General features: G+C 31.9%; 1 pseudogene; it reads left to right on the forward strand.

Annotated features, from left to right (window-relative positions):
• Window positions 1-10,410: 10,410 nt before the first annotated feature.
• On the forward strand, window positions 10,411-14,275 carry LOC120121869 (annotated as a pseudogene).
• The last annotated feature ends 822 nt before the right edge of the window (window positions 14,276-15,097 follow it).

Consider the following 15,097-nt stretch of genomic DNA (forward strand, 5'->3'; position numbering starts at 1 on the left):
TCACACCCCTATTTGTTTACTAGAGATACCTTGGGTAAAATTTGGGCCACATAGCATCATCATCTTACAAATGCTCTAGGTGAGGTCTGAGTCACATAACATCGACACCTTATCAAGCTAGTCTACGCCTTTAGAGTATTCTAAACGTGTTTGGGTCACATAGCATCAATACAACGTTCAACTAGCGTCTAAAGTACCTTCGCATTAACTTGGATATATTCAAATATTTGTCAAACAATTGGACGGTTTTCACACACACAAGTAACTCAAACAAAGGCATAAGTCTTATGGAAACTTACCTTATAAGTTTCTTATGATTATCACACATATATCATTATCATCAGGTGGTTATCTTGTCATTATTATCAATTACAACACAGGTATGTGAGGTCACTCCCTTACTTACTACTATTTCATTCATTCTCTATCCTATAACGTTATGTAAGAGTTTAATAGTATTTTAGTAATTTATGCCCTTAAGGCAATTCATATTCACTGCTACCCTCTTAGTATATTATAACTAGCCCAACATTCGATTCGGAGATAATTTTTTTACATTGACTCCCTAATCATTCTCACTACATTTCCCATCAGTTCGCTCTTAAACCGATAGGGAAACTTACACATCTTTGATTATAGGCATTCACATAGTACTCACTTTCCTCTATCACATTATTCACGTCATTCACCATTTCACTCATTGACACATCTTTCAGAATGATCATTCGCTCACGATTACTCAATATGTATTCTATTGAAGATACTCAAAAGTATTTTGCCTAATATGGTTACTTCGGTTGTAACTCACTCCTAAGAGGATTTTTAGGCACTTTTTGACATTTAAGTCCCTCAAGGACTAAGTCTCACCATTACGGGTCATCTTTAACTCTTACGGGCCTTAACTAAGTCGAATCTAACCATCCAAAATGAGTAGTATCGATACTCCTAGGTCAAGTATCGATACTCCCTTAAGTATTGATACCAAAAACAACTTCTGTTTGCTAACAATCCTTTCAGTATAGATACTGACACCCTCAGTATTGATACCAAGGTTGCAATATCGATACTGCTCCTCAGGGTATTGATGCTCCATGCATAAAATGTCCAGAATTCATCCTAGTTCATCAAGTATCGATATTGTTCATCCAATATCGATATTGTTCATCCAATATCGATATCCTAACCCACAAAACTCAGAAATAGGCTCAAGAAACACTCAAAAAGCTTCTCAAACACTCTAGTTTGGTCTTAAATTAACTTCTAAAGATTATGAGAGTTATTTATGACCATTTAGCAATATAAAAACACTATATTCATAACAAAAATATCATCTAAGCATGAATCAAGAAAAACCCTCAAATACCCAAATCCCCAACAAAACATCATGTTTAGGAACTTCATAACACAACAAAGGATTAGAAATAATGTCATACCCCAATTTTCATTCGATTTAAATTTGATTTGATTTAATTAATTTTTGGGACCAAATTATGAATTTTTGAAGTTTTAAGTTAGTTTTTGAATTTCTTTAAAAGTTCAGGGACTTGTTCCTCAATTTGACCATCATTGGTCAATAGAGAAAAAAAAGAAAATTATGAAATTTTCTTCAAACGTATGGTTGAGGGGATTTAAACCCGTAACCACATGCATGGGGAGCCATGCTCTAGCCGCTAGGTTAGGGTATTGTTTGTGTCAATTTGTTGTAAAATAATTTTTGTAAACAGTTCGATTAGGATTTTAAATCCCCAAAAACCAGATTACTCCTGTTAAACTTGAACCAAAATCTCCAAATTTCTGTTAAAATCTCGTCATCATTTCCACCGTTATTCCATCACCTCCAGACGTCATGTTTGACACCGAATGACCATTACGATCGTCATTCGCCCCCAACTAAAACCCAACCGACCAATCATTGTAAAGGCTCTTCGTTCATCGCAAATAAACCATCGAAGGTTCCATCGGAGAACCCCATCATCGCTGTTATTATCCACATTTTCGCGCCGATCCTGACACCAACTCTCATCACAGCCCCGATCAAAACCTAACCAGTGGCTTACCTTATCATTACCCTTTCTGATGTCGTCGGCATTGGTAAGCTTTTGGTTCGTTTATTTTAATTTTCTTTGTCGATTGGCTGATTTTTAGTGTTGTGTTCAAGTTGTTTTTTGTGTTTAGATGTTTTCCAGTTAATCGATCATCGTCCCTATCCCTGTTGTAGCTACATGCACCACTGTTGTGTGTGGGCTTCCCCCAATCGAACCTTCTGGATACCGAGTTAACTGAGTTAACCGTTGAGTCAACTCAGTTATGCCAACTCAGACCAAACCGAGCTAACTCAGACCAAACTGAGCCAACTCGTTGATTGGACCCATTGATCGTTGAGTATTGACCAGAACCGTTGACTTTTACTTTAACTCGTTGAGCGTTGACTTTGATCAAAAAGTCAACTTTTTTGGAAAAATCATATTTTATATTTGTTGACGTCCTAAGTCTGAATCTGAAGTTCATTTTCCAAATTCTAATTAGAAAGCCTCCGAATTAAGCCTTGAACCCAAGTTTGCATAGTTATTTTAATTAAATTCGTTAAGGAAAAATAAGGAAAATGATAAAGATTGATTTATGACTTTGGTTATGATAGGTATCTGTGTTTCACCCGATCGTTCGACTGCTCAACCAAGCTCGTCTCGATCCATCCAGCCGCGTGAGCCGTGATTTCGCGTATATTTATGCAACTTAGTTAAATACTCTGTTCAGCTCATTATTCTGATAGTAACCCCGTTATGATATGATTTAGGATCGTGTACTGCTTTTGTTTGTAGTGAGATCGGTGCTCAATAAATTCCTTTGACCGACCTGATTTGCAAGGTGTGTTCTTTGTGTGCTATATTTATATGTTTTGTTTTAATTGATTCTGAAAGCGTGATTTTGTTTACTGATTTTCCCGAATTTTGATTTTACTAATATGAAATTTCTAATTGTTTGGTACATGTTCTCTGAATTATTGTTACTGTAAAATATCTTATTTATGATCTTCTGATTTTACTGGTGTTATCTGAAATAGTTTTACTGGGGTACTATATGGGTAGGTGTTTAGAGACTCTGAGGTTCAGCTAGTTGGTAATTCATTTCTGTTATGATCTTCCATATTGGACTCCTAGATCTTAGGGGTATAGGGTAAGTCCTTATGGATTTATGTTCTGAGGTATATTTGGTGTACGAGTAGAGGGTAGTTATCTATTCTAAATAAAAACTTACTCTGTGATTTCTGAAATCTGATTTTGAAATGTATTAGCATGTTTTATTATGAATGTATTGAAACACACTAAGCTTCCTAGCTCACTCCCTCAAACTTTCCTTTTCAGATACTGTTGATTTGGTACTCAGATGATCAACACATTATGTTCTGTATTTTGTTGTAATGTTTTCATCTTCCTAACTACCTTATTTTTTTGGAGACATGTGCATATATTTTGATATTTTGGTTTTATGACATCTTTTGGTTTATTCCTGATGTATGGTTTTATACGATACTTGTTATTTGATATTCCATACTCATTAATGTTGTTTTATGTTTTTATTTCTCGTTTAGGATTTATTATTATTATTATTATATAGTTAAAGGCATTTGATTACGTATGATTTTTAAAGAGGTCTTGAAAATGTTTTAGTAATGTTTAATGTAATTCACTAGACTTAGTAGTGGCGTATGCTTGGGTTTAGGGGGTTACAAATACACTACCTTAATTAGAAAATCTGAAATGAAGCTCCTTTAACTATATATATATATTAGTTAAGATCCACTTATATCTACTATTTTAGTTTTAAACCTTTTTAGGATCGTTAGATAAGAGAAAATCACTCATGGGCATAAAAGGACTCCATATGACTCCCTTCTATTTGTAGACTCACTTAGGTCCAAAACCACGACTTTCAAAGCTAAGCTCAACGAACCAACCTTACCCTGTGATATTCTCGGAGCATATTTGAACACATCAACCTTACCTCATATCTCGATATTATATGTAGATATACAAAATAATTAGAGTACTCTTTCCTAGGCATATCTTTTATATCTAGAGGCCCCATTAAGAACAAATGTCAATTAATCCAAGTTCACCAGGAGTGGTTTATCAAATGATGCATAACTTATACACACATATATATTTTCAAATATATTTTGAAACATTTATCATATTGGTTGTCATGATCAACCTTACACTGGCAACAAATTTCTCACCCATCCATGGATAGTGAAGTTGTTCCACTCATCCTTAACACATTCATATATATATATATATGCTTTCAAAACTAATATACATCACTTGTAACACATATTCAATACGCATGTCAAAGTTCACATTTCATATAACATTTCATATCAATTGCACATTTCCAATTTACATTCCATGAACAACATTATTTCTATACACCATAATTCATAGTCATCATGCCATGTCATATATGCACTAACAATGATCACATATTTTCATTACATCATAACTACTATTCATATAAACATGAACCAAGTGGCCTCCGTAGTAAAGGAATTGTTTTTATTCCTAATGACCCGGGTTCGAGCACCATAAATGCCAGGGGTGTGAACGATCAATGTCGAAAATTTGAGAGTTTATTTTTGAACAAATACTTCTTTGTACTTATCCCAGATTAATAAAAAAACATGTTTTAATACTCATGCTTACAAATATCACTTGCTTCCAATGCATCACAATTCATAATTAATATATCACAATTCATAATTAATATATCATAATTCACATGCTTATCTCAACTATATTCTTTCAATATATTCTTTACTTATAATCAATATACTTTTATATACATAATTCATAATTTACTTTCTAATCTCGTTAAGCCGGTAACTGATATTCAATTGTGATTATCTTAGATGCAAGATCTGGTGAATATCATGTGTGTGGACTATAAGGAATGTGAGAAATAGTCAAGTGGCATATATGAATATTGAATTAGATTTGCATAGCGAAAACATAGATTGATAAGTAAAAAAATTAGGGATCATCATCATATATTTAGTAGTCAACTTCGAGATTGTGTCTGGAAAATGTCCGTAGGATCTCAACGTGTAGTATGACGAGTTACTGAAGTTTAGTAAGTAAAAGATATTTATATAATTGTGTAATACATGAACTCAATTGAGTAATTTCATTCTATGAAAGGTTACCAAATGAAGATGGATTATGGAGAAGTGTTTGTCCTTACGAAATGTTCCGAGCATTCATTATTTGACAATAAGAATGAGATTCTTGGCTTTGTGCCTCTCGAAAGTATTTTGGTTGAGGATCAACGTAGGTAACGTCCTTATAAAAATCATATACCAATTTTTATGAGATTTCGAGTTATATGTCATGTGGTGGGGCCTTCTTCCTTGAGGATCAAACTTGATAAGATTTTAGGTTCCCCAAGGCTTCCAAGTGTTTGACCTAAGGATACGCCAGTATTCGATCCAAGTAAATTTTGAGGACGAAATTTTTTCAAAGAAAAGAGAGTTGTAACACCATAAATTTCAGGTTTGTAGTTTTGTGTTTACCTGAAAGGTGTATAGACCTCGTGGAGTTATAATTAAAGTCGTTGAGCTGAGTGAGAGTTTAATTGAACTAGAATAAGGCCCAAAAGTTATAAAAAGGGGATTTTTTTGTTATTTAATAAAATATAAAAAACCAAAAGTGTGATTCTATCAATTGTGAAAAGATGAAGGTTTTATATCTCATTCATTTTTTTCTCTTCATTTTTACTTATTCCCCTTTCCTTCTTCTTTCTCTCCAAGTGTCTTGGCTAAGGGTAAGCTTCTTGAGCCCTTTTATGCTTCGTTAAAACTTCAAATTTTACTCTATTCCCTTCAACAATATTGTTTCTATGTTTTGGCTAGAGGAGGTGAGTAATGAGTATCCTAGGTCAAACAATAAGGTGTAAGCAAGTGTGATTAAATATATATGTATATATATAAATTTATCTTTAATTAGTTAATGTGAAATAATTTAAAAACATATATTTATAGTAGTAGTATTTAAAAAAATCATTCACCGATTTACAATTAACTTGTTTGTATTACTCACAGATTCTAATTGTAAAAAGGGCTAGCAAACCAAATGATTAAACCGTCATTAAAAGGCGAGAAAAACTATATCAAAATAATATAATAGTGTTTTTCGAGATATTTTTGTGGAAAAAAATTCCCAATATAGGCCACATCCGAAATTATTTCCCCATCTAGGGTGAAATCTGCAGTAACAACACAAAGACTCCATGATTGCCTGATGTCTTCAGGTCAAACTTAAAGACTCCAGGAGTGCACGACGTCTTCAGGCTGGGGAGAGACACATGGAGTGCACGACGTCTTCAGTCTGGGGAGAGACACATGGAGTGCACGACGTCTTCAGTCCATGCAGAAGCCCTTGGGAATACGCATCGTCTTTAGCTTTACTTCGACTGCAGCACTGACTCTGAAGCAAACCCGCTGCATGGCGTGGGGAATGTGAATAATAATGGTGCAATTATTACACAATAATGGAGCACTAGTTTATGTTATAAAATAGGGGGAGTTGGATTTTGGGATGTAAGAAGAGGGGAGGAGAGTGAGGCCGAGAGAAAGGAGCATTGCGGGAGAGAATAAAAAAATAAAAAGGGGAGAAAAAAGTTTGAACGAATAAAGAAAGAATTCGTATTTGAGTGGTCTAGTAAGCTATTTGATAAATTTCGTGTAAATTTTATTGTTTCATTTTTATTTTTTATTTTAAATATAAATTAATTAGATTATTTATTTTGATTTTATTAATTAAACTGTATTCGAGTGGTTCGGTAAGTTTAATTTTAAGTTTTCGTGTAATTTTCAGTATAATTTTTGTTTTTAATTTAAATTATAATTATTAGACTATTTATTTTGATTTTACATATTAAGTTGTATTTGATTAGTTTGGTAAGTTTAGGTTTAAATTTTTTTATTGAGTAATATAAATTATTAGACTAATTATTTTTATTTTACAGATTAAATCGTATTTGAGTGGTTTGATAAGTTTAGTTTGAATTTTATTGTTTTATTTTTTATTGTAAATATAAACTAATTAGACTATTTATTTTGATTTAACAGATTTTTTGTTTAAATTTTCTTTAATTATGATTAATATTATAAATTGAAATATTTAAATTTTTATAGATTTGTTGAAGCATGACAAAACAAAATATTCTTTTGAGACTAGATGATCGACATATTTATAGTCATTTGGGAGCACTGATATTATTGTTGAATAATATATTTTATTTGAGAACGATGAATTAATTCTAATTCCATGGATTAATAAATTGCAGGATGACGAACAACGAGTCATTCATTGTCGAGTGAACATTTGTGATAAGCCACATGATCTTATTGTCCAGAATTTGCAAATGGTGGGCTTTTACAATGTAACATTTGTAAGAGAATATAAGTTGGTCCCCATTTTGGTCAGTGCATTAATTGAACGGTGGAGATCATTAACTCATAAAATTTCATCTTCCGTATAACCACGTACTATCTGCTTGGACCATACCTTTGAATAAGTTGACCTTCTAGGTTGTATGCATGCATGGTCTGAGACTTCATGATGGTTCCAGATATGAATCGTTTCATAGCTTGTAACAAATCAGGTAGCTCATTGTATGATGTATCACAATCGCCATATAAATACCTTATTGCCTTCTCCTTCGCATGTCAAACTGATTTGTATTTTACATTGTATCCGAAATGGTCTTGAATAGATGCAGCTAACACCGAGCAAGGGATCCTTGGATTTTGTTCAACCAACACCTTCACATATTGACATATTACATCGGAGTCCAATAGCCGGTGGTCTTGTTCGATAGAGTTTTGCAAACATGTGTGTGGACCATTGTACCTTGTGATGACCCAAGCATCTTGCCTCTTCATTTTGGACACACTGATCAACCACTTACACTCAGGCCCATATTTAACGCACTTCGCGTACAAAGTTTTCTGGTTGGACTCTGCAACCTTGCAATCTACATGACCTTTTATGCAATACTCTTTAATCGTCAATGTAGCTTCTTTTTTCCTCTAAATTGCTTCCCAACTGATAATTCACCAAAATATTAAGATGATTCAGTCATATGGCCAGAAGTTAAATGTGGTATCTCTGAGAATTCAGGTGCCCTCATCACATCATAATATATCTCGTGTATGTGAGAGGTAGGTTGATACGGTGTAGGATATTCATCAATGGTCATATCAGGTTCATCATCATTGAAAATATTGTCATCCTCAACAAAAACAAGTTCCTCAGTTTCTTTATCTTCACTGGAATCATCATGTATTTCTCCCCATCGATTTTCAGCGTCAATATCAATAGTTGAATGCGGATGATGTATGCTTCTTGCCCCATACTTTGCGGCTGCAGATGTTCCACCGACTTTGTTTGCACTTTCCAATATCGCTACGAAACTATTTATAGACCTATATGTCGGGTTCTCAATCTGACTTTCGAAAGCTATTTGAGAAGAAGTTCCAACCATATTTATTGATGACCCAAGCACATCAGATATATTACACACCTCAACAAATAACTCAATAATTGAAATATTTGTTTAGTCATGCAATTTAATCATAGTTGCAATATCATCATCTTCTTCAAGTGGTATTGCAATATACCTAACTAGATTTAGACATACCATAAACCTGTACCTAAAACCATCAATTGTAGCTCGAATTGTCCTTTCTATCATCTCCTCCATTTCTACAAATCTGATGTTCCTTTTAAACATCATATTTATAGGTCCTTCAGACTGAAAAATAACTCCGACCTCATTTTCCATAATCTGTCCACTGTAATAGACAATCATGAAAAATTTATTGTTCATTTTCTCTACATATACAAATATAGATATTCAGAATAAATAAAAAATAAAATACATAAAAAAACAATTTGGGAAATATTAGATTAAAATTATATTAGATTAAAGTTACTATTATTATTATAATTAAAATTAAAATAATTGTTTCTATCATTTTTACTACAAATACTAATTCAATATTATTTTAACCTTTTTAACAATGTTACTAGAAATACTAAATCAAATATTGATTCTAATTATTTTAACATTTTTACTAGAAATACTAAATCAAATGTTGATCAAACTATACTAATGATTCGTAAGGTAAAAATTAAATTTATTAAACCTTATAAAAATGTAAATATATTAACAATATTTTTATCCATTAAAATAAGAATGTTATATCTTTATTTTGAATATTTTATAACTACTTATGATTAAATTATAATAATGATTAAATATAATTAAAAAATTATTAATTATAATAAATACTATTGAAATTATTATTTTTCTTCATTATAATAACTATTATTTTTCGTAATTATAATTATATTTTTTAACATTTTTACTACAAATACTAAATCAATATGTTGATCTAATTATCTTAATCTTTCTACTACAAATATTAAATCAATAATGTTAAAATTATAATAATGATATTTACATAACAATAAATCGTAAACTGATATTTACTAAGTCAATATATAACTAACAATAAATCGTTAAATACTTAAAATAAAAAATTTTGACACTTACTTGAGAGTTTCTTCCGACAAGTTGATGTTATAAAAAACATTTTCGAATTTCTTACTCTCTTCTTTTTTACCTGGAAGAACATATTAAAATTAATATCTTAATATTAAATAATACGAGATAAAATAGATATATTTTATTCAAATAATATTTCAAATAAAATTTTATTTGAATAATACTTTAAATAATGTCTTATTCAAATAATACTTACAGATTAAATATTAAAAGAAAATTTTGTTCAAAATTTTCTATAATATTCCTCCTGGATACTCATTCTTTCAATTGTTCTCGAAATTTTTCCTGTTCTCCCCTCTCCTCACCTCTGCTATGATCCCAATTCTCAACCAAAACACCCCATTTTATATTATCACATGATATTAATGGTGCTCACTTGTTTCCCATTCAACCACCAACCTATCCGGGTTATTAATGGACAATTAATGGTTCCATTAATACTTTTATGTTTTCTAGCCTGAGGCAACCTACATGTTTCTCCATGGTGTGAAGACGCCGTGCACTCCTGGAATCATATACATTAGCTTGAAGATGTCGTACACTCTTGTAGTCTTTAAGTTTGGCTTGAAGACGGAAAACATTCATGAAATATTTGAGTTGTTACTGTAAATTTCATCTTAAATAAAAATAATAATTTCGAATGTGACCTGAATTTCTTTTTCCACAACAATATCTTGGCAACTTGACCTCTTCTTACTACTACAAATAAAAGTCTCTTCTAAGAAGGAAATAAGAAGTTTCATGAAATTCTGCAAGAATCATTTCCAGTAAATCACCAAAAAAATGAAAGTTGATCAAAAGAACCGCGTGCCATCAACGCGCTCTTAATCTCTTCTAAGAAGAGAACTTCCTTGACTAACTCTTTTCTTCTGCAGCCTTCCTCGACCAAGAAACGGGTCGTTCTAGGTGAACTTACCAGGTCCACTGATACCGGATCGGGTCATAACCATAAGGCCATCTCTAGCCCTCATCTCTACTCTACATCATCTCTATCTGTACTCTAAAGATGAAACAATAATTCATCTCTAGTACTATCTCTACATTACCACCAACTCTACTTTATTCACAATATTTAACTATTATAATATTGATTTTGCAAATATAAAATAAAACATATACATTTCTAATAAATATCAAGATAAAAAGTATAAATAAAACATTCATAAATAACATTGCAAAAATACAAATAAATAAGAAAATTACATTTCATAATAATAATACGAAAAAACATAAGTTACATAATTATATATTTTTATCTATCTTACAATTTAATCTACTTGAATTTAAAAAAAAAAATCAGAAAAATTACAAAAAAAAAACTTCAACAAACATAAAAACATATTTTCTATGTTTTTGTGTTTGTTGTAGTGTTTATGTTTCAAAAAATTAATATATTTATTTATCTATCTTGTAATTTAATTTATTTAAATATAAAAAATAAAAAAATTACAAATTTTTTTAGCGTAACTACAGTGTCGCGCTAGATGTGGCGTGTACCGTAGGAAATCTCACATTAAAGACGCACATTAGCGATGGATGGAGAAAAATATTATCTCCAAAGTGGAGAAATTCTCCAGACTAAAGATATGTTGGAGATGCCCTAATTGCATATCCAAGAATGAGAGATTTAGAGATAAGAAGCCATCACGTGAATTGAAAGAGAGGAAGAAGCAAGAACCTGGGGATTTGATTGAAGAAAGCTTTTCCGATCTGAAGAAATGATCTTTCCCATCTTCTATATATGGACATCTCCACTTTCTCGAGGTATTTACGAATAATAGTTTTCCCCTCGAATTCTAATTTCTGTGTATCTGTTTGATTTGAACAAGTTAGATGCGTTTGTGTCAACGATAATTAGGTATTAAATTTGATTTGAAAAATATGGTTATGGCCAACATGGATTGTTTGAGTATTCATTAGCTATGTTGCACGGATAGAGTAATCCAATACCGTTTCAAATACCTAATATGCTCACAAAAGATAGAGATGAGTACGGTACGGGTACAATTTGGATATTTATCGAGGACGTCTGATGTTAAAGGAGTATGGTTAGAATTAGTTAGTACGTTGGAAACGGTTGAATAGATTTTGAGAATGTATCGAGAAAGATGTTTGATCTTTATGCTCGTATTCAAGGTTATTTTTAGATTTAACCTAAAAAAACAATAAAAAAGATGATTTGGAATAAGAAATTGAAGTTGATTTTGATTTTGAAGTTGAGAATATCAGTTGACTTACAACAAATTTTCAGATGAGATTCGAGTATTTTTTTGATTAAGATGTCTTCTTATCTATAAATCGTCTTTTAGTTACTTTTCTAATGTGTCTTGAAATTCTTCAAGACACCGGAAATTCAAAATCTCTTCGTTTTAATGAATATGGTGAAAGTAAAAAACTGGATACTGTCTAATACACGATTTTATAGTAATTATCAATTTTAAAATTTATTTATATTTATTGTACTTTTGACGTACTCCTACCATATAATTTTGAAAATTTCCGGAGGCAATTTTGAAAATTACCGTATTTGTCTCCATATCTGTCCTTGTATCTGCATCGATGCAACATAGTTCATTAGCACCTTCTATGTTTGAGTCTCATCAGCAGCCCTATTTGGCTACTAAAAACAGAAAAAAAAATCTGGGATTTAACGATTAGATATTGATCCAAAAGAAAATAGCAAGGACTCTGTTTCATTTTTATGATAATTGTAAAGTAGTGGCTAATGATAAATTTGATTCAGATTGCGGACAAAAGGAGGCCATTGCCCGATTACATAGAGAAGGTGCAGAATGATCATATTACAGTGAATATGCGGGAAATTCTTATGGATGGTTGGTGGAAATAACCGAGGAGTACAAACTTGTTTCCGATACCCTTTATCTTACAGTGTCATACATTGACAAATTCTCGTCTGCTCATTCTGTCAGTAGGAACAAATAGCAACTCCTTGGTGTTTCATGCATGCTTATTGCTTGGTAAACACGTTAACACAGTTTTGTTCTTATTTTATTTCGTTTTGTTATTGAATTGATGCTTCATCGATGACACAGTAAGTATGAAGAGATCACTCCACCAGGTATTGATGATTTTTGCTACATAACAGATAATGCTTACACCAAGGAGGAGGTATATTTACATCTCATCAGTCCTTTCATCTTTATTTTCGTCTTCCCTCTCTTTTTCTCGTTATCTTTCGGACATTTTACCTATTAAAGCTTGACGATTTGCAGGTGTTTGAAATGGAGAAAGACGTTCTTAAATTGTTGGATTTCGAAATTGGTACTCCCACTACTAGGAATTTCCTCAGGCAAGAATGTTGTCCGAATGTCATTAAGTTTTTTTCTTTTTATAATCATTCGAATACTATTCCCTTCACCCAATGTGATTTGCTTAATGATAATAAGTGAGGTACAGGGTATGCTTTCGTTGTGCTTGCAGACTTGTCATGAGAGCTGTACAGGGAAAATGCAAATTAGGCACTGAACACTTTAGCAGTATACCTATATCTGTACAGGCTGTTATGTTTTTTTTTACTGATTCTACATTATTTTGTGTGCTCCACAGTATCAAGAATCGCGGTTGGAATTTTTGAGTTGTTATCTCGCGGAGCTGAGCTTGCTGGACTATGGATATCAACAATTCTTACCGTCGGTAGTTGCTTCAGCGGCTATTTTTCTTTCAAGATTAATAATCCAACCAAACGCACATCCTTGGGTAAGAAATCCATATATTTTGTGATGTTTGTGCACCATAAGATTGGATGTATGACAGTTTGTCTTGTTCACATTTTGGTAATTGATTAGCACTGCAAATTACTTGATCAGCACTGCAAATTACTTGATCAGCTTAGGTAATATCATAAAAAATACCAAAAAGCTTGTGGCCGTTTTTGTGCTTTACAGTTACTGTAGACTAGTTTCCATTAGATTAAAATTCATCGTATAGTGAAGCTTGATGTTTACATGAATGTATATCCACTATGTAAAAGGGCAACAAATTAATTTGGGGAATAAACTTGAAGTTAACCCCAGTTTTCATATTAGAGAATTAGTCATAGAGATGACAATGATCATTTGTAAAAGAAGAAGCAATTATCACCCAGGGAATTCTTTGCGTTTGTTCATGCTTCTGATACATATTGTTTTACTGGTATTCCAGAGTAAGTCACTGCAATGCCACTCAGGCTACAGACCAATCGACTTAAAGGAATGCGTCCTTTCGATCCATGCCTTGCATCGGAATCGAAAACAAAGCTATTTGAGAGCCGTGATGGAAAAGTATACGCAGCACAAGGTGATTCACCCAATTTTTCGTGTTCAGATTATAATAGGATTAGCATGTTGCTAACCATGGCTGATAGCTTCTTTAACTGGCTGAATGATGCAATTTGAAACAGTTGAAGGGCGTGGCGGTGCTGTCTTCGCCGTCGGAAGTGCCTGAATGTTATTTTGAGGATGCTGTTGATGACTGTTGTCTTGGCCAACTGGACGATTAGAGTTGTTGAAATGCTGGTGGATAAGTGGTGGTGGTCTTTGTTAATTGCTCGACGTTCTTACTTTTTTGCCAAAGTTATTAGTTCTGGAACTCTGATAATTTTGTAAATCTTGATGTTAAATAGAAGTATAGCCCCATGCATATAGATGATATACATACGGACCCACACTGTTTTCCTTTTTGGTTTAAGATTTATATTTCTCAAGGGTCTTACTATTTCGTAGCAATTTAATTTACACATTCATATTGGGCTTTATAATCAGAATTTTTTTTCTATCACATTGTTGAGATTTTTAAAATATGCTCGAAATTTTGATGAAGAGTTGGTTCTGATATATTGACCAGAAAAGTTAATTTGACAAATGAAATAAGAAATTGTTACATGTTTGAAAATTGGGGATTAAACTAATAAAATATTAAAACATTGATGATTAAATTTTTAGAATTGAGGTTAAATTAAAATGAAATATAAAAATTAAAAGACTAAATTCAATACTGTTATATTGATTTTATTACTTATCAAGTTATTTTTTGAAACAGAAATAACTAATTTTATTAAGAAATAAAAAATATGTAAAATTATAATAAAAGTTTATGATAAAAAATGTAAATTATACACATATTGAGATATTCTCTTAAAATTATCAAGAAACTAAGTACTAAAGATCATACTAGGTCGGAAAAACTCGAACAATAGGTAAATATGAAGAGATATGACTGCTACGGCAAACAAATTAAAACAAGAGATTTAAACTATTGAAAAACTACTGATAAAATACAAATTAAAATCAAGCATCATGAGATAATTATCTACGATCACAGGTTGCGTATCTAGATCCATTCAAGGACTCAAAGCAGGAAAGATCAACGGGATAACAAATGAACGTTATCCTGATCAGTCGTGACGATGTCAAATCAAATCAAGAAAAAATAAACGATAAACGATAAACAAATAAAAAGAACGAGCTATAAA

The sequence above is a fragment of the Hibiscus syriacus genome, unplaced genomic scaffold (genome assembly GCF_006381635.1).
Source record: "Hibiscus syriacus cultivar Baekdansim isolate YM2019G1 unplaced genomic scaffold, ASM638163v2 tig00110383_pilon, whole genome shotgun sequence".
In the NCBI taxonomy this organism is placed as follows: Eukaryota; Viridiplantae; Streptophyta; class Magnoliopsida; order Malvales; family Malvaceae; genus Hibiscus; species Hibiscus syriacus.